The sequence below is a fragment of the Bos mutus genome, chromosome X (genome assembly GCF_027580195.1).
Source record: "Bos mutus isolate GX-2022 chromosome X, NWIPB_WYAK_1.1, whole genome shotgun sequence".
NCBI classification, from domain to species: domain Eukaryota; kingdom Metazoa; phylum Chordata; class Mammalia; order Artiodactyla; family Bovidae; genus Bos; species Bos mutus.
In genome coordinates this window covers 22,267,241-22,294,861 of record NC_091646.1, presented here as the reverse complement: position 1 = coordinate 22,294,861, position 27,621 = coordinate 22,267,241, and the positions used below count along the sequence as shown (strand labels likewise).

General features: G+C 39.4%; 1 protein-coding gene across 1 annotated transcript in view; it reads right to left on the bottom strand.

Annotated features, from left to right (window-relative positions):
- The window catches only part of ENOX2 (ecto-NOX disulfide-thiol exchanger 2), a 175,820-nt gene extending 148,900 nt beyond the window's left edge, over window positions 1-26,920 (bottom strand). The window contains exon 1 of the mRNA XM_005907902.3: window positions 26,767-26,920. The gene's annotated coding sequence lies outside the window, so the exon portion shown is untranslated. The remainder of the gene's footprint in view (window positions 1-26,766) is intronic.
- Window positions 26,921-27,621: the final 701 nt, after the last annotated feature.

Here is a 27,621-nt window from a genome sequence, read left to right as displayed (position 1 = left end):
TCTTTTCCAACCACAATGCTATGAAAGTAGAAATCAATAACAGAAGAAAAACAAAAACAATTCACAAATATATCAAAACTAAACAACACATTTCCAAACAACCAATGGGTCAAAAATGAAATCAAAAGGGAAATGCAAAAATATCCTGAAATGAAGAAATATGGAAACACAACATACCAAAACTTGTGAGATGGAGTGAAAACAGTACTTAGAGGAAAGTTTTATAGGGATGCATGTCTACATTAAGAAAACAGGCCTCAAATAAACATGCTAAGTTTACACTTCAAGAACTAGAAAAACAAGAACCAACTAAGATCAAAGTCAGCAGAAAGTAAGTAGATAGCAAGATCAGAGCAGAAATAAATATAGAATAGAAAAACAATAGGGAAGATCAATGAAACTAAGAGTAGGGTTTTTGAGAAGATAAACCAAATTGACAAACCTTCAGCTACAGTAAGTAAAAGAGGACTCAAATAAATAAAGATAATGAAAGAGGAGGCATTAAAGTGATACCACAGAAATATAAAGGATCATAAGAGACTATTATGAACAGTTAAATGCCAGCAAATTGGACAACTTATAAGAAATGAATAAATTCCTGGAAATGTACAACCTACTAAGACTGAATCATGAAATAATAGAAAATCAGAACAGACCAGTAACAAATATGGGGATTGAATCAGTAATCAAAAACTCTCCACAAAGAAAAGTCCAAGATTATATGGCTTCACAGGTGAATTCTACCGAACACTTATATAAGAATTAATGCTAATTATTCTCAACTTCTTCCAAAAAGTAGGATAAGAGGGAACACTCCCAGATTCATTTTAAAAGGTTAGCATTACCCTGATGTGTGTGTGTTAGTCACTCAGTCATGTCTGACTCTGCGACCCCATGGACTGTAGTCCACCAGGCTCCTTTATAGCTTGATAAAGATACTACAAGAAAAGAAAACTACAGGCAAATATTCCTGGTGAATGTAGATGCAAAAATTCTCAACAAACTACTAGCAAACTGAATTCAACAGCACATTAAAGGAATCATGCACCACGACCATGGGATATTTATCTCTAGGATGCAACGATGATTCAATATATACTAATCAAAAAATGTGATACACCACATTAACAGAATGAAAGACAAAACCACACGATCATCTCAACAAATACAGAAACTGCATTTAACAAAATTCAACATCTTTCATTATAAAAACTCTCAAAAATTGGGTATAAAACGAACATCAGTTCAGTTCTGTTCAGTCACTCAGTCGAGTCTGACTCTTTGTGACCCCATGAATCACAGCACGCCAGGCCTCCCTGTCCATCACCAACTCCTGGAGTTTACTCAGACTCATGTCCATCAAGTCAGTGATGCCATCCAGCCATCTCATCCTCTGTTGCCTCCTTCTCCTCCTGCCGCCAACCCCTCCCAGCATCAGAGTCTTTTCCAATGAGTCAACTCTTCGCATGAGGTGGCCAAAGTACTGGAGTTTCAGCTTTAGCATCATTCCTTCCAAAGAAATCCCAGGGCTGATCTCCTTCAGAATGGACTGGTTGGATCTCCTTGCAGTCCAAGGGACTCTCAAGAGTCTTCTCCAATACCACAGTTCAAAAGCATCAATTCTTCGGCACTCAGCTTTCTTCACAGTCCAACTCTCACATCCATACATGACCACTGGAAAAACCATAGCCTTGACTAGATGGACCTTTGTTGGCAAAGTAATGTCTCTGCTTTTCAATATGCTATCTAGGTTGGTCATAACTTTCCTTCCAAGGAGTAAGCGTCTTTTAATTTCATGGCTGCAGTCACCATCTGCAGTGATTTTGGAGCCCAAAAAAATAAAGTCTGACACTGTCTCCACTGTTTCCCCATCTATTTCCCATGAAGTGATGGGACCGGATGCCAAGATCTTAGTTTTCTGAATGTTGAGCTTTAAGCCAAATTTTTCACTCTCCTCTTTCACCTTTATCAAGAGGCTTTTTAGTTCCTCTTCACTTTCTACCATAAGAGTGGTGTCATCTGCATATCTGAGGTTATTGATATTTCTCCCAGCAATCTTGATTCCAGCTTGTGCTTCTTCCAGTCCAGCATTTCTCATGATGTACTCTGCATATAAGTTAAATAAGCAGGGTGACAATATACAGCCTTGACGTACTCCTTTTCCTATTTGGAACCAGTCTGTTGTTCCATGTCCAATACTAACTGTTGCTTCCTGACCTGCATACAGATTTCTCAAGAGGCAGGTCAGGTGGTCTGGTATTCCCATCTATTTCAGAATTTTCCACAGTTTATTGTGATCCACACAGTCAAAGGCTTTGGCATAGTCAATACAGCAGAAATAGATATTTTTCTGGAACTCTTTTGCTTTTTCAATGATCCAGCAGATGTTGGCAATTTGGTCTCTGGTTCCTTTGCCTTTTCTAAAACCAGCTTGAACATCTGGAAGTTCACGGTTCATGTATTGCTGAAGCCTGGCTTGGAGAATTTTGAGCATTACTTTACTAGCATGTGAGATGAGTGCAATTGTGTGGTAGTTTGAGCATTCTTTGGCATTGCCCTTTCTTTAGGATTGGAATGAAAACTGACCTTTTCCAGTCCTGTATCCACTGCTGAGTTTTCCAAATTTGCTGGCATATTGAGTGCAGCCCTTTCACAGCATCATCTTTCAGGATTTGAAATAGCTCAACTGGAATTCCATCACCTCCACTAGCTTTGTTCGTAGTGATGCTTTCTAAGGCCCACTTGACTTCACATTCCAGGATGTCCGGCTTTAGGTCAGTGATCACACCATCATGATTATCTGGGTCGTGAAGATCTTTTTTGTACAGTTCTTCTGTGTATTCTTGCCACCTCTTCTTAATATCTTCTGCTTCTGTTAGATCCATACCATTTCTGTCCTTTATCGAGCCCATCTTTGCATGAAATGCTCCCTTGGTATTTCTAATTTTCTTGAAGAGATCTCTAGTCTTTCCCATTCTATTGTTTTCCTCTATTTCTTTGCATTGATCGCTGAGGAAGGCTTTCTTATCTCTTCTTGCTATTCTTTGGAACTCTGCATTCAGATGCTTATATCTTTCCTTTTCTCCTTTGCCTTTCACTTCTCTTCTTTTCAAAGCTATTTGTAAGGCCTCCCCAGACAGCCATTTTGCTTTTTTGCATTCCTTTTCCATGGGGATGGTCTTGATCCCTGTCTGCTATACAATGTCACGAACCTCAGTCCATAGTTCATCAGGCACTCTATCTATCAGATCTAGGCCCTTAAATCTATTTCTCACTTCCACTGTATAATCATAAGGGATTTGATTTAGGACATACCTGAATGGTCTAGTGGTTTTCCCTACTTTCTTCAATAAAAGGAACATACTTTAACATAATAGAAGTCATATATGACAAGCCCACAGCTAATAACATAGTCAACAGTGAAAGGCTGAAAGCTTTCCCTCTAAGACCAGGAACAGGACAATGATGTCCACTCTCACCACTCCTATTCAATATACCACTAGAAGTCCTAGCCAGGGCAAATAGGAAAAAAAGGCATCCAAATCAGAAAGGAAGAAAGAAAACTGTCTCTATTTGTTTATGACATGAACTTATATATAGAAAATACTAAAAATTCCACCAAAACACTGTTAGAACTAATATATGAATTCAGTAAAGTTGCAGGATACAAAATTGACAGACAAAAATCAGTTGTATTCCTATAAAATAATGATAAAATACCTGAAAAAAGAAATAAAGAAAACCATCCTATTTATAATAGTATCAAAAGTAAGAAAATACTTAGGAATAAACTGAACCAATGAAATGAAAGATCTAGCTACCAAAAAAACTGTAAGACTTTGGGAAAGAAATTGAAGAAAACACAAATGGAAAGCTACTCTCTGTTCATGGATCATAAGAGTTAATATTTTTTTAAATGTCCAGCCTTCCTAAAGCCATCTATAGATTCAATGCAATCCGTATCAAAATTTCAGTAGCATTTTCATAGAAATAGAAAAAACAACCATAAAATTCATATGGAAGCACCATAGAACTAGAATAACCAAAGCAATCCTGAGAAAGAAGAACAAAGCTGGAGGCAGTACACTTTCTGATTTTGAACTATATTACACAGCTATAGTAATCAGAACAGCATGGTGTTGGCATAAAAGCAGACACATAGACTAATGGAACAGAATCTAGAGCTCAGAACTATATCCCTGCATCTATGGTCAACTAAGGTTTGACAAAGTAGCCAATAATATTCAATGAGGAAGGAACAGGCTCTTCAATAAGTGGTGTTGGGAAAACTGGACATGCAAAAAATGAAACTGGATCCCTATCTTACATCTTTCACAAAATTAACTTAAAATGGATTAAAAACTGAAATCCATGACCTGAAACTATTAAAGTACTAGGAAAAACATAGGCAAAGCAAGGATGATTCAACACCAGAAAATCAATCAATGTAACTTACCGCATCAATAGACTGAAGGAGAAAAGCTATACAATTATTATAACAGAACCAGAAAAAGCACTGGTAAAATGTAATAACTATGTGTGATTGAAAATAAGAATTCTTAGAAAATAAAAAAAAAATAAAATATAGGGAAATAACTCCTTAACGTTGGTCTTGGTTACAAATTTTTGGTTATGACACCAAAAGCATAAACAACAAAGGCAAAAATAAATGAGATTACATCAAACTAGAAATCTTCTGCACAGAAAAAAGAAACAATCAGCAAAATGAAACAGACAACCTACAGAATGTGAGAAACTACTTGGAAACCATCTGACAAACATGTTAATAGTTTCTCATTGAAAGATTTTTATCACACCTGCTTTGAAATCTTTATCAGATAATTCTAACATCTCTGTTGTCTCAGTGTTTGCATTTATTGATAGTGGTTTTTCATTCAGTTTGAAATCTGCGTGGTTCTTGGTATGAGTGACTTTTAATTAAAACCTATAAAATTTGCATATTATGTTATGAGACTTTGGATCTTATTTAAATTTTCTGTTTTAGTTGGCATTGTTTAACATCATTCTAGCAGGGGTAAGAAGGTATTGTCTCATTATGGCCAGGAAGTAGAAGACCAGGTTCCCCATTTAGCCTTCATTGACATCTGAGGGAGGTGGTCTCCTCATTGTTGATGGGCAGGGGTCTTAGTTCCAGCTTCCCATGTAGTCTCCACTGACACCTGCTGGGGGTGACCTTGTTACTCCTGGGTGATGGTGACAGTCATGAATCTCCATCACCTCCTCTGATGCCACAACAGTGAGGAGGAGCATTCTTTTCACTTTCAATTGTCAGAAAGGAGTAGAAGTCCAAGCTCCCCAGATGGTCTACTGTAAAAATGTTGAGGTGGGGAGTAGTTTACTGCTGGCCAGTGGTAATGAAAATTCCAGCTAGGTACCTTGTCTTTGCTGACACTATCCTGGCAGGAGTCCCTGGCAAAGGCATTGGAGTGCCTCATTAGAGCCTTGTGGCAGATGGAAATCTAGGTTCCCCTCTTGGCTGGGAGTGGGTGGGAATAGGGCCACAGTTTTTTTCTGTGTTGTTTGGCTGGAGTAGAGCACTTAGCTATATTATCTATAAGTTTTCCATCTTACTAGACTGCTCTTTCCTGGTCCTTTGGCTAGAGAGAGCAGGGGTTTTTTTTTGGACTTTTCTGGGTCTATACCCATTGGTGTTCATGGATTGCCAGGTTCTTCAGCCCCAAGGGTGAGATAATGAGGTAAAAAGAAAACCCATGAAACTCACCACCAGTCACTCTTCAGGTCTCAAGGTCCCTAGACAGTCTGCCTTCTCCTCTGTGCTTTTCAGTCTTATTATTAATTTTTAATATATAATATCTAGAGTTTTTAGTTGTACTTAGAGGGAGGAATAGGGAAACTGTGTCTAGTCCATCTTCCTGGAAGTAAAATCGCCCTATTTGGCTTTAATTTTAAGATGCTCATGCTTGAAGGGACAAAAATAGCTTAATATCTTCACTTTGTCCCAGGAAATGAAGACAGAGAAGATAAGTAACTTGCTAAGGTCAAATAATGATATGAAGGCAAAAGCTTAGATTAAATTCGAGGTCTTTTGGCTTCTATTTCTGTATCCCACCCCACCCCCCAGCCACTACCCTGTTTTTCTTACCCTTACCATTTTCTTTCATACAATTTCACCTTCTGCTAGTCCTTCCATTTTCCTTTTCCTGCACTAAACTTTCCACCTAAAAAAACACACTGAGATCAGACAGCCACCTCCAAGTCATTTTTATTCCCAATGCTACATTAAAAACTTGTTGGACTCTGTGGGAGAGGGAGAGGGTGGGATGATTTGGGAGAATGGCATTGAAACATGTATAATATCATATAAGAAACGAATCGCCAGTCCAGGTTCGATGCAGGATACAGGATGCTTGGGGCTGGTGCACTGGGATGACCCAGAGGGATGGTACAGGGAGGGAGGTGGGAGAGGGGTTCAGGATGGGGAACACATGTACACCCATGGTGGATTCATGTTGATGTATGGCAAAACCAATACAATATTGTAAAGTAATTAGCCTCCAATTAAAATAAATAAATTTAAATTAAACAGCAAAAAAAAAAAAAAAAAAACTTGTTCTCCTAAGAAGTTATAGTTCAGCTCTTTTGATAGTGGGAAAAGAGGAATGTTTGTGGCAGGGAATAAAGAGAAGGTACTATATAAAGTCTAATAAATAAATAATCATAGTTAACAGACTTACAGATTCAGGCTAACAGCACAATTTTTTTTCCCTAACTTCCCATTCATCACATACTATAATCTTCTAGCAGAATGCCCTAATTCAGTACCATCTGCTGCTATTATATTAAATGACTATTATGATTTTGAGTACCAAAGTCATAATATGCAAAGGTTAAAGCTTTTGGTATTGGTAACACCCTAGAAGTACATGTGTAGAGTACTTTGATAATTAGAAAAAAAATAATTCAATAAAAGAGGTCTAATGGATTTATAAAAGGTTGAAAACACAGGAACTATTAAATTTTGAACCTCGTTCTCTCAGTCATTTGGAGAGACCTCATGTAAAGTAATATTTCTAATTATTAATCCTCAGGCACAACATGAAAATTATGACTGCTTGACAGGAGATAAAATGAAGAGGGTTGGAAGAAGAAGAAATGCTAGCAATGACAACTGCCATTTACCTTGTGTTATTTTGTACCAAAAGCACAGGGCTAAGTACTTTATTTTATGTGTATTTATTAGAGACTCTCAGGTGCATACAGTTGGATTAATCATGATACTTAGTCCAGGATATACTTTCAGCACTGCTCCCTAAGTTACTTAGTTATTTTTAATAATGTAACAAGTACTAGCAAACCCACAGACCCCAAATAAAAACTAAGACCTTGACAATAATTTCCATCTAACTATAAGGATTCCTTTATCCCCAGCTTACATGCTCCCTCACCCTACCTCTAAGCCAGTTCATTTCAGTTCAGTCTCTCAGTCGCGTCCGACTCTTTGTGACCCCATGAATCGCAGCACGCCAGGCCTCCCTGTCCATCACCAACTCCCGGAGTTTACCTAAACTCCTGTCCATTGAGTCGGTGATGCCATCCAACCATCTCATCCTCTGTCATCCCCTTCTCCTGTCCTCAATCTTTCCTAGCATCAGGGTCTTTTCAAATGAGTCAGTTCTTCACATCAGGTGGCCAAAGTATTGGAGTTTCAGCTTCAGGTAGCCATTATTGTGAATCCTGCATTCATTATCTCTTTGCCTTCTAAAATTAGTTTTATTATATGTACATGTAATATAAAACTTAATTTTTAATAATTTATAACATACAGTATGGTATATATAATATTTTAGGGTTTACTTTTTTATCCATTATCATATTGCTAAGATTAGTCCATATTTTTTGCATGGCCATAGTTCATTTGTTCTGAATATTGCATAATATTCTACTGTATGAATATACCATAGTTCATTAGTCTATTATTAATAGTGATGAAATTTAGGTTGTTTCTGGATTTTTGTATTGTGAACTATGTTGTTATAACCATAGCTGTGTCTCCTGTTATACATAAGTAAGGTTCTCTTAGATATGTATCTAAGGAGTAGAATTTTGGGGTCACAGGGTAGATGAATGTTCAACTTCAGGAGATAATGTCAACATGCAACCCAAAGTGCTTGCAGCAATTTATATATGTACATATATAGACACATATATATGTATATATATTCCTACTTGTAATATATAAAAAATGCGACTCTGCATCTTCTCTAATACTTGTCTTTCTCAGGGTTCCTCATCTAAATCACAGAATAAGAAAACAATCTCAATTTTCTCAAGGACAGTACATAAATCATACCCCTCTAGATACAAAGGAGAGGAGTTAATTCTTTACATGCAATGGTTAGTTTAGGGCATTAGTCCTTTATTCTCTTCAGGAACCATAGATGAGAAAGGTTCCTTGGTATTATCACCTTTTACTTTTTTGCCAACCAACTGGATACAAAACAGTATCTTTTTGTGAGTTGATTTTCCTTTTCCTACTTAATATGATGTAGAATCTCCTCATAAGTTAATTGGCCTTCTGTACTGCAGTTTTTTGTGAAAAAAAGAGCATGTCTTTGTCCATTTTTCTATGGGACTACTAGTGCTTTCTTAATGTTTATAGCTCCTTTATATATTGTTGATAGTATTTCTTTGTTAGTTGTGTTTTGCGAATATTTTCTCCCAGTTTGTAACTTGTCTTATTTCACACTTTAAGGCATATTATTTCTGAGCCTTTCTCTATTCCAAAGTTTGGAAGATATTCACTGGCATTTTCTACTAGGAGTTTAAAATTTTGTTTTTGAAATTTATACTCAATTAATCCTGTAAATGGTATAAGATTTATTTTCATCTTTTTCCATATGAATAACTATTTTCCAGCTTCATTTATTAAACAGTCTCTACATTTCCCACTGAATTGTCATGCTTCTTCTTTTATATATCAGAACTCCATACATACATGGGCTTATTTCTGAGCTCTCTATTTGTAAAAATTTTAGATTCCTTATTCCATGCAGTCACCACAATAAGCAATTTAATATCAATGATTTCATGTAATCCACAAAGTCATCCTATGAGGTAGGTAATGTTTTCTCTGTTTTACAGATTAAGGGAACTATGGCTTAGAGAACTTAGTTACTTGTTCAAAATCATAGACTAGTTTATGGCAGCTCTAAGCCCAAGAATCCAGAGCCCAGGGTTTTAAGCAGTAATCGATACTGGCTCTTGCCCTCCAATCTCATAAGGATGTTATCAAAGTCGGTAAATATCACAGACAGTGAATTATATATTTAGCTCTGTACTAGCTACTTAGTGGTTTGAGGTAGGGTTTGGGGTAGTGTTGTAAAGGAAAGGCTAGATCTAGATGATTTATATAATGATCTCTTTCACCTCTCCCATTCATTCTTCCCAGTACCTCACTGCGTGCTCTGATTCTTTTCTTATTCCCAACTAAGCTTTCAGTATAACAGTGGATACCCCCTGCAGAAGTTGTTTGGCCCTTCTGCAGATGCCCAGGGTCACATATTCTTGTCTTGGAAGAAAACTTACCCAGAGTGGTCAAAGAAATTTGAAAGACTTGAGCACCTGTTCCATAGGAAAGGAGATAGAATTACTGGGCTGCTGCTAACTTGCAAAAATAACTCCTGAGCTCTCCTGGAAGCAAAGGCACCCTGATCCTTTCAAAGAACAGTTGTGAGAAATGGTGTGAGTATGAAGGTTGTGGGTAGGGCAGGGTGCAGAGAGATGAAATTCAAAATCACAGAGCTGTCCTCAAAGTTCTGATGCTTTAGAACTTCCCCACTGGGTTGAAAGTTCAAGGTTTAGATGGAGGGGAGAGGATAGGTTAGAGAAGGCAAAAAAGGATCAGTCTGACATCCATAGTCAGTTTTTAAGCAACCTATGGTCTTAAGAAACTTTTAAATTGCACACACAAATGAAAATGTACCCTCAGCATGAAGCTCCATGCAGTCTAATTATCAGAGCAAATGTTTACTGAATTAATTTTAAAAGTACAATACCAAACACTATTTCATAATCGAGGGGAAGCATTTTCTTCTCAAGCCATGTTCAGTGTACAACGGGAAGCCAATTATCACCCCTGAACACTTACCAGTGAAAAATGTGTCATTCCTTAAGACATTTAGGGCTTAAGAAGGCTTGAGGCCCCCATCTCATTGTTTTCGCTTATTGCTACCATCTAAATACCTATCAATCTAAACCAAGATTATTTTTACCATTTCATAGCCTAAAGGTGTCAATGACACTTGGAAAAAGCAAATTTTTGGCAAGAGAGAAGGCCTATTTTTTGCTTACTTGAATGCTCATACCAGCTTTCTCTGAAAAGAGAGTATAATAATGGGGCTTCTGAGAGGAAAACACAGGAAACAGGCACTGTTACTGAGTAAATGAGGGTGAATTCAATTTTATCGCTTTTAAGCAAGCTCAGTAACTCTAACTAAAAACTAACCAACATGGTCCCTTTAGAATTCCTAGAGATGTGTTTTTCATCAATGCAAGAGAATACATTCTATTTACCAGACTGTAGGCACCTTGTGGGTGAGAGCCTTATTCACCTTTCATCTTATTCATCTTTCTGTTTCTGTTGGAAATCAGCATTTTCATCTACCCTTCCATCCAATATCACCTGACACACAGTAGGCATCCATTAAATATTTGCTGAATAAATATACTAGCATATTATTTGCTTGTAATTGTTTATTGCTGAGAATGTGTTTAAACTGGCTATATAAATAGGCTAAATTCTATCCCAACATTTCAAAAACTTTGATTATCAAAACTTTCTATTTCTTAGATACAACAAATTTTTATAGACCTAACGAATATGGACAGGAGTTTAAGAGATCTTTTCATGTGCCAGAAGAAGTTCCATTTCCCTTTATAGACACCAGACAGAATTTTTCCAGACCTCCTGCTGTGTAACCAAACACTTTTAAGTAGCAACCAAACATTCCAAAGTGCCTAAGCTGTCTGAGTGCCATAGCAGAAGACAGCTGGGACATGAGGCTGAGAATGACCAGTGTTTACACCATATTCACATTCCCTTTAGTGCATACCAGATTCCACAGCTTAAAGACAGGTGTGTCCTGCTACCCTATTTTTTCCCTCAAAGAGCACCTGGATCTTGTCTGGAAAACAGATCAAGAACTTCATTGCCAACAACTATAGGTGGGATGACTGATTTTTCTGCCTCTGTAATTGAGAAAGCATGATTTGAAATATGCTCTTATAGTTTTGAGGACAATGGGATTAAAACATGTAACAGTGGGGCTGCTCTAAAAAATCCAAAGTGTGTGGTTTTTCCATACTTGCAGGAATGACAAGAGAATCCACAAGAGGGATATAACTAAAAAATAGATTTGATGTGAATGAACACAGCATAAACAGTGTTAAAATAGATGGGGAAACATCCAGAACATATTTAACAGAAAAAGATGAATTTCCATGACATAAAAAGAACCTTACATGTCCAAAAAGATAAATAACCATAGAAAAATGAGCAGAGGATATCACAAGTGATATACACAAGAAACATAAAGGATTAGAAAACATTGAAAAAAGAATCTCAAACCCACTATTTGTTAGAGAAATGCAAGTTAAAGCAATAAAGAGCTACAATTCATTGCTTGTCTAATGGGCAAAAAGTCAAATGTTTAAAGATACTGTGTGGCAGCAAGAAGACAAAGAATGACCCTCTCAACACTGGATGCAGCACTGATGTGTTGACTTGGTGAGGCCTTTATAGAAGCTATTAAAATGTACAAAGCCCATAACACTTCAATTCTGCAATCCGGTTTCTTAGACTCTAGAGTAACACTTGCTCATATGTAGAAACTCGGAGAAGGCAATGGCACCCCACTCCAGTACTCTTGCCTGGAAAATCCCATGGATGGAGGGGCCTGGTGGGCTGCAGTCCATGGGGTCGCTAAGAGTCAGACATGACTGAGCGACTTCACTTTCATGCATTGGAGAAGGAAATGGCAACCCACTCCAGTGTTCTTGCCTGGAGAATCCCAGGGATGGGGGAGCCTAGTGGGCTTCTGTCTATGGGGTCACACAAAGTCGGACACAACTGAAGCGACTTAGCAGCAGCACCAGCATATGTAGAAACTAGCATGCTCATGGATGTCTTTGCAGCCTTTCTGTGGCAGCCAAAAGATAGGAATAATCTAAATATCTATGAACAAGAGGATCCCAGTAGTAAATTTCCCAATTTCTAACACAGCCTACCAGGCGGTTATTATAAAGAGAGAGCACAAGTCAGGGCAGAAACCATCCTTGGTGGGGAAGTAAGTGATTTCGAAAGGGCACCAGGGCCTTCTAGGGTGTCAGAAATGGTCTGTGCTTTGTCTTAGGTGCTGGTTACATAGGTGTGCTTTTGTGGAAGTTCATTGGTATACACGAATGATTTTGTATTTTTATGCTTGTCAATAAAATGTTTTTTAAAAAATTAACAAACTAAAAAACAGATTTGACAGACCCTGTGCTTTAGTGGGAAGAATACTATACTAGGAAGAAGGAGTTCTGAGCTCCAGTTCCTTTCTGCCCAAACTAATTTAGGACTTTGGGCAAGTCACTTAGGCTAAATGGCAGAGCTTCCCAGGTGGCACAGTGGTAAAGAATTCACCTGCCAATGCAGGAGACCTGGATTCAATCCCTGAGTTGGGAAGATCCCTTGGAGAAGGGAATGGCAACCAAGTCCAGTATTCTTGCCTTTGGAATCCCAAGGACAGAGGAGCCTAGTGAGCTATAGGCCATAGGGTTGCAAAGAGTCAGACAAAGCTGAGCACACACACAAGCATCTGTCAAGGTGGGGTTAATTATATTTTGCAGAAAGATAAAGAACTGGGCCCAATGATTTTCATCTCTTTTTCATTTCTAGGTTTTATGGCTTTTTGAGCCATAACAGTTCAGGATGATTTACCTCCATTAAGTTTCTTTTATCTATCCCCTCTTTATTCCTACTCCCATAACACGGATTCAGGCCCATAGTTCACTTCCCTGGGATGACTCAAAAGTCTTCAAACTTGCCTTTCTGGTTCTGCCCCCTTTAAAATCTATAATAAAAACACTTTGGTCAGAGTATCTTTTGAAAGAACAGCTCAAATCACGTCACTGCCTTCTTCAGAAACCTTAGCAACCAGTGGGGCATGGTGCAAAGTGCACAGGACTCATCGGAAAATCTGGGTTTGAATAGCTTGCTGGCTGTCTCATCTTGGGCAAGCCACTGAGCCTCTGAATCTCCATTACCTCATCTGTAAATGAGACTAGTTCTGGGACCTGCTTCTATTACTATATGTTCCATGCACAAAGAACAGGCTTTTACTGAAGTGTCGAGTCCCAAGTCACGCTTAACATTGTCTGCTAGGGGCCCAGAGTAAAGGCAGAGAATCAAGTTTCTTAGCTACCTTTAGAAAACATGTCTTAGCAGTCAGAGCTTCAACACAGAACTCTACAAATGACTGGCTGTTTGACAGGAGAACAAAAAATATAAAGCACCTCCCTCCCTGTAGGCTATGCCACAGAGTGGCACCACGAAAGCAAAGGACAACAGTCTTAATTGTTGGAAAGCCCAGCCTGGAAGATCTATAGACCTCTCTGTACACACCTAACATTGGTTTAAAAACTGTTTAACAGAGACCTGGCACAAAATCAAAAGAAGCTAAAATCTTGTGGTTACCCTGCTGAGATAATTTAGGATGCATTAGTCAATGTTTCTCAGGCTGTTCATCCTAGATCAGGGTAATTATGGAGAGGAATAAAAAAAAAAGGCCAGATTAGAAAACAGCTTGCCAGCAGAACCACTATATTTGTATGGAATGATATTTAAATCAGCATCTGACAACAGTACGTAGTTATGACTCGTTGCCTGCTCAGACTTCATGCCAAGTTCTGAAGCAAATTCAGCACTTGGCATTCATTTCAGAGGGAAAGCCTTGTTCCTTGTTACACAAGCCTCTTAAAATCTCTATCTTGACAGATACAAAGGCTACTCATGCTGGGGATGCCCCTCACATTAGATGATTTGCATGATCTCCAGAAACTCATTTTGGGGAAAGAAGACACATTCTTAATTTGATCTCTCTTCTTCCCAGGGAACTCAACCAAGCATCTTCCAAAATTTTGCCTCCATCCCTCCAAAGCTTCCTTGATTGGCCAGAGGAATGAAGTTAACCTTCATTAACCTTACCCTGCTCTGAAATAAAATTCCATGAAAATGCCTTTACTCTTCATCCAATTATGCACTTGTACTCAATTTCTTCCTGGCTTAGTGCCCAACATATAATAGCCACTTAGTAAATGTTTGCTCTTATTTACCGAGTATTCACTATAAGCAGTCACTCTTTGATAGCACTCAGCATAATTACAAGTAATTATTTGTGTAATTATTTGCTTAATGAGTGTCTTCCTTACTAGATGGTGAACATCACAAGGCCAGGGTTGGAATTTGTCTTATTTACAGCTGTACTTTTAATACCTACCATGATGGTTCACACTTAAGACTCAATAAATATTCATTGAACAAAAGAACACCATGTACTAAGCACTGTTTCATCACCTTGTCATTTAATCCCCAAACAACCTGTGCACTTGGTATTAAGACTTCTATTTTATAGGTGAAGAAACTGAGGCCCAAAGAGCTTCAATAATTTGCCTAATGTCAGAGCCAGGATTCTGAGCATGTACTCTTAACCACGATTATATCCTGCCTCCCTCTTTTTATGTACTGTTGTACATATGCAGATGACACCACCCTTATGGCAGAAAGTGAAGAAGAACTAAAGAGCCTCTTGATGAAAGTGAAAGAGGAGAGTGAAAAAGTTGGCTTAAGCTCAACGTTCAGAAAACTAAGATCATGGCATCCAGTCCCATCACTTCATGGCAAATAGATGGGGAAACAGTGGAAACAGTGGCTGACTTTTATTTTTCTGGGCTCCAAAATCACTGCAGATGATGACTGCAGCCATGAAATTAAAAGACGCTTACTCCTTGGAAGGAAAGTTATGACCAACCTAGACAGCATATTACAAAGCAGAGACATTACTTTGTCAACAAAGGCCCATCTAGTCAAGGCTATGGTTTTTCCAGTGGTCATGTATGGATGTGAGAGTTGGACTATAAAGAAAGCTGAGAGCCAAAGAATTGATGCTTTTGAACTATGGTGTTGGAGAAGACTCTTGAGGGTCCCTTGGACTGCAAGGAGATCCAACCAGTCCATCCTAAAGGAGATCAGTCCTGGGTCTTCATTGGAAGGACTGATGTTGAAGCTGAAACTCCAATACTTTGGCCACCTGATGCAAAAAGCTGACTCATTGGAAAACACCCTAATGCTGGGAAAGATTGAGGGCAGGAGGAGAAGGGGATGACAGAGGATAAGATGGTTGGATGGCATCACCGACTCAATGGACATGGGTTTGGGTAGACTCCGGGAGTTGGTGATGGACAGGGAGGCCTGGCATGCTGCGGTTCATGGGGTCGCAAACAGTCGGACGCAACTGAGTGACTGAACTGAACTACTATATACTAACTGTAGCCTGAAAAAGTTTCATAAGTTTTCTAAGCCTCAGTTTTCTTATCTATAAACAAAGGAGAAAATGGTATCTATTTTACAGATTTGTTATGAAGTTTGCTTGAATTTATATATGTAAAACACTTGGTTATAGAGGTTGACATACAATCAATATTTCATAAAACCTGCTGCTCCTGTATTGTTATTGAATCAAATATGCAGAAGAAAGGGACTGGAGCTAGGGAATGCCACTTGCTGAAACCTCTCTCCCCTGAAAAATAGCACATTCCATTTGAGCAGTTGGACATCTAATGGTTTTCTGTGTCACTCTTCTCAACCCTCACTTACCACATCCCATAAAACAGCTTACACATGAAAGCTGCTTTTGCTTAAAATTCAAATGTAGGAGAAGCAAAATATTTTAAAGTTAATTCTATTACACAAGCAATTGCTCAATGGAAATACCACAGCCTGCATGGTTTAAACTAAATAGCTCCTATTATCAAGGAAATTGAGATAGGAAAACAAAATCAAGACTGTCTCCCAATCCTTTTGAGGAAATTTCATCATCATGGACTTTTATTTCAATAGGTAGTAAAATGGATATCAGGAAATGGAGCAGAGAAAAAGAAAACTACAAATTAGGTGGTTACTTCTTTCTGTGTTGAAATACCTAGAATGGTCAACATATACACAATTACTTTGTCACCTTCTGGTATACTGCTTCACCGTTACTTCAGTTCTTGACATAAGATGTTAGACATTCTTTATCATAAAATATAGTATCCATGGTTTTGCTCTCTGCGGTTTCAGTTACCCAGGGTCAAATTTGGTCCAAAAATATTCAATGGAACATTCTAGAAATAAACAATCCATAAGTTTTAAGTGGCATGCTGTTCTGAGTAGCATGATCAAATCCCCCACTGTCCTGCCACACGAATCATCCTTTTGTCCAATGTATCCCTCTTGTAAGTCACTTAGTAGCCACCTAGGTTATTGAGTCAACTGCTGTGGTATCAGTAGTATTTGTGTTCAGGTAACCCTTACTTTCGGAGAAGACAATGGCACCCCACTCCAGTACTCTTGCCTGGAAAATTCCATGGATGGAGGAGCCTGGAAGGCTGCAGTCCATGGGGTCGCTGAGGGTCGGACACGACTAAGCGACTTCACTTTGACTTTTCACTTTCATGCATTGGAGAAGGAAATGGCAACCCACTCCAGTGTTCTTGCCTGGAGAATCCCAGGGACAGGGGAGCCTGGTGGGCTGCCGTCTGTGGGGTCGCACAGAGTCGGACACGACTGAAGAGACTTAGCGGCAGCAGCAACCCCTACTTTACTTAATAGTGGCTGCAAAGTACAAGAGTAGTTATCCTGGCAATTTGGATATTCTCCTACTGTGCCTAATTTATAAATTAAACTTTATCATAGGATGCATGTATAGGGAAAAAATACAGTATATGTAGGGATCGCTACTATCCCCAGTTTCAGGCATCCACTGGGGGATCTTGGAACATATCTCCATGGAAAAGTAAGGACTGCTGCACTACAAATGGCCAGCATTCTGAACCATAGTGGCCTAAGTACATCTAGTTGCTCAGATGCAGTATGGGTAGCTGAACAGGTCCTTAAGCCTGGCTGCATAATGAAATCATTTGCAATGCCTTTAAAAAACATTGATGCCTGGCTCTTCCTCAATTTCCATTCTGACTCAATTGATTTTTGACAATAACTTTAGAGCTATCCTGTCTGGGTTTGGGCCATATCTCCTCTACTTCTTTACTATTTGCACAAATTACTTAACTTCTCTGTATTTGTTTCTTTGTCAGTAAAATGGGGATAATCATAGAGTTGCCATGAAAGTAAAATTATTTAACACATTTGAAACACTTAGAACAGCGTCTGGCACACTGGTAGTAGTAGTAATAAAGTATTTAAGTATTACACTCTGGTGTCATGGAAGGGAAAGGAAGGCATGTAGAATCTGCAATCACATGTGAAATGACAATGCTAAAATGGCAGCAAAGGTGTCTGTGTTTGAAAGTCATGAAAACGAAATCTCCTCCCTGTAAGGTACTACTCTGAGGCGAAATCAGATGATAGAAAGTTGAATTCCATCTGGAATTTGTCTTGACTTTATACATGGAGAAGTAAAAATCTAAATATAACACATGGTGCTAGAACAACCATGTTTTTTGTACCTTGAAATGGTCTGTCATTGCTAGTTTCCCTTTGTTAAAAAGAATTCTGAAAATAGAAAAATCCAAAGTCATATTTATCTGCAAATAAACAGCAATGTTGGGATGGTGGAGGTTCTCATCACACTTGGCATCATTCCATGCGGAGGAGGGAACATCCATTCTACTTGTGAGAGAGGACAGACAGTACTATAGAAACTTCTCTGGGTTTTCTCTCCACCCTTGCTTGCTCTTTGGCACAGGAGGAACATCCACTTATCTGATTAGTAAGATTAGAATAAAAATAAGTGCTCATTTCTGGTTTAACCTCTTCATTCTGGCTCATGGGTCAAAATGTCCTCAAGTTGAACATGACCCTTTCTCTCTTCTAAAGTGAGCAGCACTTATTTAGGGCACAGGCACTGTTTTCCAGTTGGCAGGCCCAGAGGCCCATCTTGCTCTTAATTTCTAGCTTCCACTGAATTGTGACCTAGGGCATCACGCTCAATGACAATGATAAGGTAAATGGCCTGTTCTGCTGACTCAATCTTCCCTATCGGTGAGTATCAATGTAGAGATTTGGAGCAGGAGATGGCAGGAAGCTTCATTAGACCTTAGGCCAAGTCATGTTCTTATAGTTTTACTTATAATAAAGTTGATACTGTATTTTGTTCCTCAAGTGGCTTTTTGTATTTGCTCTCAGTTTGACTCAGAATTGAAAGGAGAAGAGCACTCACACTCGCAGACTCGACAAGCAGCAGTAGTAGTAACTATACAAGTAGTATCTGATAGTTTTCAAAACACTTTTCCCATTTAGCAGAAGTAGCAACTGGAAAAGGCTTCTGTGATTTGCCCTGGGTCCAAAGAGTTGCAAGTGGCAAATCGAGTACCAAACTCACAGTCTGCAGTATTCTTCATATAACATGTCTGCTGCTGCTGCTGCTGCTAAGTCGCTTCAGTCGTGTCCGACTCTGTGCGACCCCATAGACGGCAGCCTACCAGGCTCCCCTGTCCTTGGGATTCTCCAGGCAAGAACACTGGAGTGGGTTGCCATTTCCTTCTCCAATCCATGAAAGTGAAAAGTGAAAGTGAAGTCGCTCAGTCGTGTCCAACTCTAGCAACCCCATGGACTGCAGCCCACCAGGCTCCTCCGTCCATGGGATTTTCCAGGCAAAAGTACTGGATGGGGTGCCATTGCCTTCTCCTATAACATGTCTAAGTATGCTTATTTCTCTCTGAGGCCAGTGAGGCCACAGAGGCCCAAATAAACCTCAAAGTCAAGAACAACACTTGCTTTGATGACTTTACTAAGCTAACAGGAGAGAAACAACCTTTCCAAATCCAAGAATCCTTTTACTGTGAAATTGGATTTTACTGACCTAAAACCGATTTTTATCAGACAAGTCTTTACCCTCAAAATCGAGAAATTGAAAGAGATCCTCTAGACAAAATTATGCGACAAACCTTAAATAACAGACAAAACACCATTATGAAATTTTTTCCTATTTGGATGTAGTGGCTGTAGGGTAGGCTGGGATGGGGGAAACAAACTGTTCCCTGCCAAGTAAGCAGGTATCACAAAGAGCTGCTTCTGTGATTTGCTGAGCTGCTGGACTTGTAGCTCTACAAAAGCAATTTCCTCATAGGTGTTTCCCAGATTCAAACTATTTTTCTAGTTTGAGATCAAAGGGCCCTTCCCTGTGTGGCAGACAGAACAGATATGGGACCTATATACCACTGCGTTAGCTTGCTACAAATCATGCAATATTGATACTACTAGCATGGAGGAAGGCAGGTCCTCTAGGTCACAGATAAACTTGCTTCAATACAAATGAATCAATCACATGCCATAGTCCTAGCCAACTTGAAATGATTATAAAGGTCTGGTAATAAGCAGTTCTGGTTCTGCTACTATTCATAATTAATCACATGACTTTAGAAAAGTCCCTTCTCTGGCTGGCTTTCAGTTTCTTCATTTGTGAAAATGATGGAGTTAGACAAGATTGCCTTCAACTCTGAAATACTATGACTCAACACCTATATCATTAGCGTCTATATTACCAACACATGAGGCTGACTCATACTTCAGGTCTGTGAGAGAACTTAGGAGGTACAAAGAAGTCACAAAATCATTCCAAAGCTATTCAGATGGTTGGAGCAAGTTAAGAGAGGTGTGTTTGCATTTTTCTATCTTGCGTCTTCTGTGCCATGCTCAATCTCCCCTCCTCCTGACAGTCCTTGAAGATGAAAAATTTCAGACTGAGTTTCTATCAGAACTGAGAAAGAAGACAGCTTACTTTTTGATCCTCTAGTTATCAAGATAGGGCTTTATTTTTTGAAACTGTAACCAGATAAAAACACCCAAAGGACTAAAGAGATTGAGTAGGGCTATTAGTCTACTCTTTTTCTTATTTTAATTCCATCTCAAGGAACAATAAGCTCTTCTTGCCTTTGGCAATATGATAATTCAGCTGACATGCTAGAAATACCACACACCAAGATATAAAATGGTGGCATTTTCTCTCTTTAAAAACAATCAATGCTTTCACTTGTGGACTTCAAAGTACATATGAAATAAAAGTCTTAGCCTTGTGAGGCTGAGGTAAATCAAAGGGCTGAAAGTGTCATTAAAAAGTTCCCTGGTTCATTGCCCCTCTTCTAGGTAAGAAAGGAACAAAAGTACTCTCAGGCAGATGAGTGTTGATCCCATTTTTATATTTCTTTTCCAAGCAGGCTTAAACAACTTCCTCTGATAACTCATTCCAACATAGTTCTTCTTTATGTCTGACTGAACCTCTCCTCCTTGTTAATTTAGTCTTGGCAGTGCTGGAACTGCTCACTGTCTTTTATATTGTCAAGTCTCATTCTGACTTCTAGGAATTCTAAAGGAAACAGTGAAAACTGAGTTAGGAGTCTATGATCCAGTTTAGAAACTGTCTGGAGGTCCTTAGAATATCCTAACATTCCTGGTGATGCCACTCCATCTCAGTCAAAGTTATGTCTCCTCTCTGGTTATTGGCACCTCATCTGGAAAGTGAAATTAATATGAAAATATATTAAGAGAAAGAATCACAATATCGATGCAAATTATCATTGAACTCAAGGGTCTTCCTGGAAAACTTGTACTCTTAGGGTTCAATCATTATTGCAAATGGAAAATGGTTGAAGGCTCTTCTTTTCATACTGAGCTATTCATTATTCACATGAACTTTGGCAAAATTGCTTATTTTTGCCAGTATTAGGCATCACATAATTAAACGCAAACTTATCTTTCAATACAGAACTATGAGGGAAGGCAATAGAGGCAGGACTATGTCCACATCTGGATGATCATTCTGGTATCATAATTATCCCCGAATTAGTTGCCCACTCTTTCAATGAGCTGGCATCTTATTAGAATGCCAGTGTATTGTGATGTTGGTGCTTAAAACAGTGCATTTTATTTTAGTCATCATCTGGTTGGCCTTGCTGACTCATAGATTCTTCCACTTCAGTGGAAGCATTTGCGAAAAGGGTTGTTATTTCTGCTTCTACAAATCCAGGTGGATCTCAAACCACGAGACAGCTGGTATCTCCTGGATAGGAACTTGGCACTACGATTTGACAAGGGTTTAAAATGTTTCTAACTCTTTGGCCATAGAGAACCATGTGAATAAGCGGACTCACCACAATCTTAGAAAATCTGTGCAGCTGCAGAATCACCAGGAAACATTTCCATGGGGAAAAGGTAAAATTTGAGAGCAAACACACTGAAGAGTTCTGAACTCACCTTAAGAGTGCAAAGCAGCCAGATCCACATAGAAAGAGTTTATGGCCAAATACACACTAATATATAATTCAGGTTATGGATCTACTTCACAGAGGAGTTGGGACAGGACACCCAATTCCAGCTGTCAGTTTCCCTTGGGCACACGTGAAATTTCATCCAGTTAAGAGGAAAAGATTCCATTAGGGTTGGTATCTGTTTCACAAGCACACAGATTCAATGTGTGGTTGCTCTAGGGATGTAATCTCATGAATGTCTGGAGTCTGACCTTTAGGGATGAGTGAGGCAGTTAGTTAATCAACATTAGATACTGAGTGCCTAGCTTGTGCACAGGTCTACCATGTGAGTGACAAGAGAATAACGGAATATTAAGGCAAAGGGAAAGTAATTCTTCTGCCAGATATGTGATCAGTCAACAAACATTTCTTTAACATCTATTGTATGCAAGACTGCTGCTGCTTCTGCTAAGTCGCGTCAGTCATGTCCGACTCTGTGCGACCCCATAGCCAGCAGCCCACCAGGCTCCCCCGTCCCTGGGATTCTCCAGGCAAGAACACTGGAGTGGGGTGCCATCGCCTTCTCCAATGCATGAAAGTGAAAAGGGAAAGTGAAGTCACTCAGTCGTGTCCAACTCTTGGCGACCCCATGGACTGCAGCCTACCAAGCTCCTCTGTCCATGAGATTCTCCAGGCAAGAACACTGGAGTGGGGTGCCATCGCCTTCTCCAATGCAAGACTGTATCTCTGCCAAAAAACATATGGCACAGGGGCCCTTCCAATCAGGGGCTGATGACTGAGTTGAAAAGTTAAGATACATTAGTGTGAACAGATAGCCAATAGTTCAAGGTGGTCTATAATCAGTGGCAAGTGATTCATGTGCATATAATGACCAAGGAGTTTCAGAGGTATGAGTGAATAATTCTAACTAGGATGCTCCAGAAGGCTTCCTGGAGAAGGTGTGACTTGTAATAGGTGCTGTCCCTTGGACACGCTTTTGACATGTGAAAGAAGACGACAAGCATGCCAGGCAAAGTAAATGGCGTGAGCAAGGTCCCAAAGTAGGCAGGCCCATTGCCTATTTGGAGAAAGGTAGCAGACAACCTTGGTGGAAATAGAAAACTTGTTGGGGGAGTAGCTGAAAAGAAGGGACAATGGGATCTCCACCTTTGAAGGGATCCTAGAGATATCAAAGCCAAGTGCTGCTCACCTTACTCTCAAACACAGCTTTCCCTAGTGTGCCACCAATGCTTACTATGCACTTTAATAACAGACCCAGACTCCTAATATCTACAGACACAGTACTTCTGGGAAAGTAGTTAGAGAAAAGCTTTGGAGTTGCAGGTCTAGTCAAACCACTTGCTAAATGCTCATTCTTAGGAAAGTTTATTCATCCTTTATTTCTTTACCTATAAATGTGTATAATAGTGCGTGCACACTTAGTTGCTCAGTCGTGTCTGACTCTTTGCAACCCCATGGACTGTAGCCCGCCAGGCTCCTCTGTTCATGGGATTCTCCAAGCAAGAATACTGGACTGGTATCTTCTCCACCCCGGGATCAAACCTGGGTCTCCTGCATTGCAGGTGGATTCTTTACCATCTGAGCCATGAGGGAAGCCCGTGGATAATAGTATACTCACTTAAAGCAGAGGCAGGAAGAAAAGGAGAAAGAATGCTTGAAAGAGTCGGAAAAGGAAGAGGAATCTGCAAAGTGTATTGCGAAGGAAAGCAGAAGTAGAAAGAATTCAAGCAAGGTGAAGTTTTAACAGCATGAAATGAAGCAAACAGGTCAAGGTGGCTGAGACCTGTCAAAGGGCCACTGACTGTGACAATCTGGAGGTTGCTGGGGACCTTTAAGAGATCAATTCTAGTATAAAAAGGGAGAGGCAGTTTGTAGAAAAGGGTGAGGTATGAGGGGTGGGAAAGGAAGAATAGAATGTACAGTGAGGAACCAGAGCTGCAGGCATGGAACTCTCCATCATGTGTTGTGATAGAGAGGGAGAGAGAGAGTTTTGATTCAAAGAGGTCACAGGGTTGAGCAATGTAATGGCTGCATGAGTATCTCAGCTTAGAACTGAAATGGCTGGTAGCCCCTGGCTTTCCTTCTTGCTAGGATGCAGGCAATGGTGATAAAAGAAGCAGGAAGTTCCTACTCACAAAATATATTCCCTCTTCCTTTTGTCTAGAACTGTGCGGGGAGCTGCCCATGAGAACGGGGTCCTTTATCTAAAGGACACAGCCCTGGGAGCTGCCTCAGTCCTTGAGGGTTTGCTTGCAAGCATAGCTCTCTGTCCCGCCACCCCAGAGATTAGGCGACTATTAACTGCAGACACCTGGAGTTCTGGACAAACTTCTCACTCACAAGGAAATGTTATCTGGTGTAAGAAATAATAACAGGGTGCCATTCCCATGCTCTCAAGATTTCTTGTGACTTTTCGTAAGATGTAGAGGTGAGCCAAGAAAAATGTTAACTGTCTTGTTTTTCTCTTGCTCTCCTGTATAAATATAAGATGCTGAATAAAGTCATGGTCAGACCGCTTCCCTTTGTGGAGACGTGTCTGATCCTCTCGACCCCATCTTAGCTGTAGTATTCTTTCTCAGCCGCGTCGTGCACATTCTCGGGACCTGATCGACTTTGCCGGCTGGCTCCGGCAGAACTGCATAGGAAGACAATACCCTTATAAAACAATCTGCTCATTTATAATACCATAAGATTGCCAGCTGAACAATTATGAGACTCCTTGTATAGTAAAATCTCATTAATTTGGACTACACTAATTTAGAATTTGTGGTAATTTAACCTGGGCTGGACTTACCACTGTACTATTATACTTACAAAGAAAGGGTTCACTAAGGAAATAGTGTGAAAAAGATTACAAGGGAGATAATAGAGCCTGCCAGGGGCCTAGTTCACCTATTTTTAAGAACATACTGTTTTTTAAGAGCTTACGCATATTCATTATTTGAATGCAAATTGATTCTGCTAATTATAGATTAACATAATCTACTGCTAAAATCCTATATCTGCAACAGTTACTTTGCTCTCACTGAGTATGCTCATTAGGAATAAAACTGCAATTCTTTAAAAGTCAGTTCACACAATTCAGATTAATACATGCCCCTTTTCTCCACCCTCATGAGCTAACCAATGTTCTGGAGGTATTATTCTAAACTAGTACATCACTCACCACGAACACAGTGGAAAAACTAGGTGATGAAAAAAGGCGTCAGAACAGCCAAAATAGATGTTTTAAAGTTGATGCCCTAAATCATGCATCTCTCTCCATAGCAGGTTCTCTCACAGCTGATTTAACTCTTACTTAACATATTCATTTAAAACACTGACCTGGAGATCTTGCTTGGTTTTTTTTTCTTTTTTTTTTTTAAGTTTGTAACTGATTAAAAGGAGAAAAGGGGCTGTTACAGAAGGGACAGTTAGAGAAACTAGAGATGAGTGCAGGCTGCAGAAAGGAGACAGGACGTGGATAAAATGGGGCTGATGTGGTTGTAATAACTAAAAAGCCACTACAGTCTAGGACAGCTTAAAGTTAAAAGGTCTATATTCCTTAGTAAACCCAGAAAAGTATAATAGAGTATTGCAGCAGAGTTCAGTTCAGTCACTCAGTCGTGTCTGACTCTTTGCAACCCCATGGACTGTAGCACGCCAGGCTTCCCTGTGCATCACCAACTCCCAGAGCTTACTCAAACTCATATCCATCACAGTACAATGACTAATGACTGGAATTTTGCATTTAAATGGTCAAGCAAAGTTTAGATTATGTTGAATATATGACTTAAAAAGACAGATGTTACACATACACAATTTGTATTCACAATGTTTAACCTAAAAATGTGAAATGCATTGATGTTTAAAACAATGAAGTTTGTAATATTATCATATAATAACAAAATAGCAACATTTATGAAGGGATTTATTAAGGGAGGAAGTGTGTGCAGATATCAAGCTAAACAATTTACCTAATTTCATTTAACTCTATTAATAATCTTAAGAGGTTTTAGTGCCATTTTTACCATTACAGTTGAAGAAAGTGAAAGTCAGAGAGGTTAAGAAATCCACCTGCAGCCACAGACAGAGAGAGCTAGGATTACAACTCAAGCCATTTCCTTAGCTGTATACTACACCTTTCCAAAAAAAACGAAAAACAAAAAAAATCACACTTTTCTTGAGGGCTCTAGATAGCTAATGATTTACTGTATTTTTGTTTTCCAAACTTGTATTGAACAAATATCTTGATTTATAAGCAGAAAGACCTATGATCTAAGAGTCAGGCATGATGTTGTATGTTTGTAAACATGCTCCATTTTATAAGGCAGATGTCAAAGTAATAGTAAAAAACAGAATGAAACAAAACCCCAAACCCCATGCACATGTCTATTAGGCCTATATTAAAATCTCAGATCAGTCTCTATGGATTACAGATACTATTTTCAAATGACTAGCCAAGTAACAAAGAGATGAAATTTTAAAAATATTTTCTCTTACTTTAATATTTATATTAATATTTCAATATTTAATCACTTAATATTTGAAGTGATCAGTGAAGATCTGGTTCTCCCATTTTTCCCCCCACTTGTTTTGGAGAAATATAACATGCGACTAGGCCAACAGAGCATGAACAACGGGGGTAATTGCAGGGGAGGCTAAAAATTCAGTTAGCTGTTATACAGGATTTAGAACAATCTGTTCATCAGCTGTTCTAAGAGAGCTATGAGGGCATGGAACACATGCGGGCATGGTGTGTACTGGGGGAAACAGGGGTGGGGTGGGGAGATGCAAATATAGGCAGTTATCCATATGAGAAGTACAAGTGACGGTTCCTACTACTTGTACATACAAAGAAAGATGTCCAGTGACATCATTCATTCATGTAATTCTTTCTGCATAAATCGAATGTTTTTTATTCATCTCTTCTTGTCTTAAGCTTATGCATTCAAGGGCCAGCTACAGATGCCACGTGTGCTTTGAAGTGTTCCATGATGCCCAAAGCTGACTGAAACTCATCCCCTGTTTGTGCTCCCATAGGTTTGCTTCCCTTTTACACATTCACCACAGTGCTGACAATACTCTCTTTTATGATTAGAGTTATTTAAGTATGTGCTTTTTCCTCCCTCTATTCCACCATGAATTCTTTGAGGGCAGGGGCCTCTTTCTCATTTCTATAGCTCCTACAAATCCTAGACCAGTGCCCACCACATACAAGGCTCTGGGACAGTGTTGACTCAGTGGCACTGGCCTAAGAGCATGGATTATTGCCTAGCTTACCTGAAGGAGCATTTGTTCTCTTTCTTTTCTTGCTTGACTCCCCTCCATTCTCAATGAGGCCTTCTGTGACCAGAGGGCCACTGGCACTACCAAACTGCAGGGGCTCGTTGTTGTTGGCAGGGTCAAAGGGCAGCTGGTTCAACCCTAAAGAAGAAAAAGAAAGCCAAATCCAGACTCCATTAAGGACTGGGATGTCTCTAGGTTTTATTGTATGAGCCACTAGAGGAAAAGTGTCTATCTTAAAAGCTTGGCAGTAACAGGTGGATTCCTTAAAGCCAATTAGTTGCCCTCTGCCATTTTTACAGATCTTGTTGATAAGTACAGAATTAAAATACAGGGTTTTATAAGACTCTGTCTTTTGTAAGAGCTGCAGCTCTGTCATTTGTAAGATCCTTCCTGTTTCTTGGAAATTAACGTTTATGACCATAAATAACATTATGGCTATCACCTCCCTGAAAGAGATAGTGCTACCTGCTAAGTTGCTTCAGTCATGTCCAACTCTTTGTGACCCTATGGACTGTAGCCCCTCCAGGCTCCTCTATCCATGGGATTCTCCAGGCAAGAATACTGGAGTGGATTGCCATTTCCTTCTCAGGGGATCTTCCTGACCCAGGGATTGAACCTGCGTCTCTTACATCTCCTGCAGTAGGAGGCAGGTTCTTTACCACTAGCACCACCTGGGAAGCCTAAAGAGCTAGGACCCTCTTTAAATACAGCTATGGATGGACCTACTCTTTCTTTGAAAAGTTTGGTCACATATTTTTTAGATTATCTCTTGACATTTTTTCCCTTTCTTTCATTGCAAGGATTGTTGAATTGATGCAGATGTAACATTAGACTATGTGTGTGTGTGTG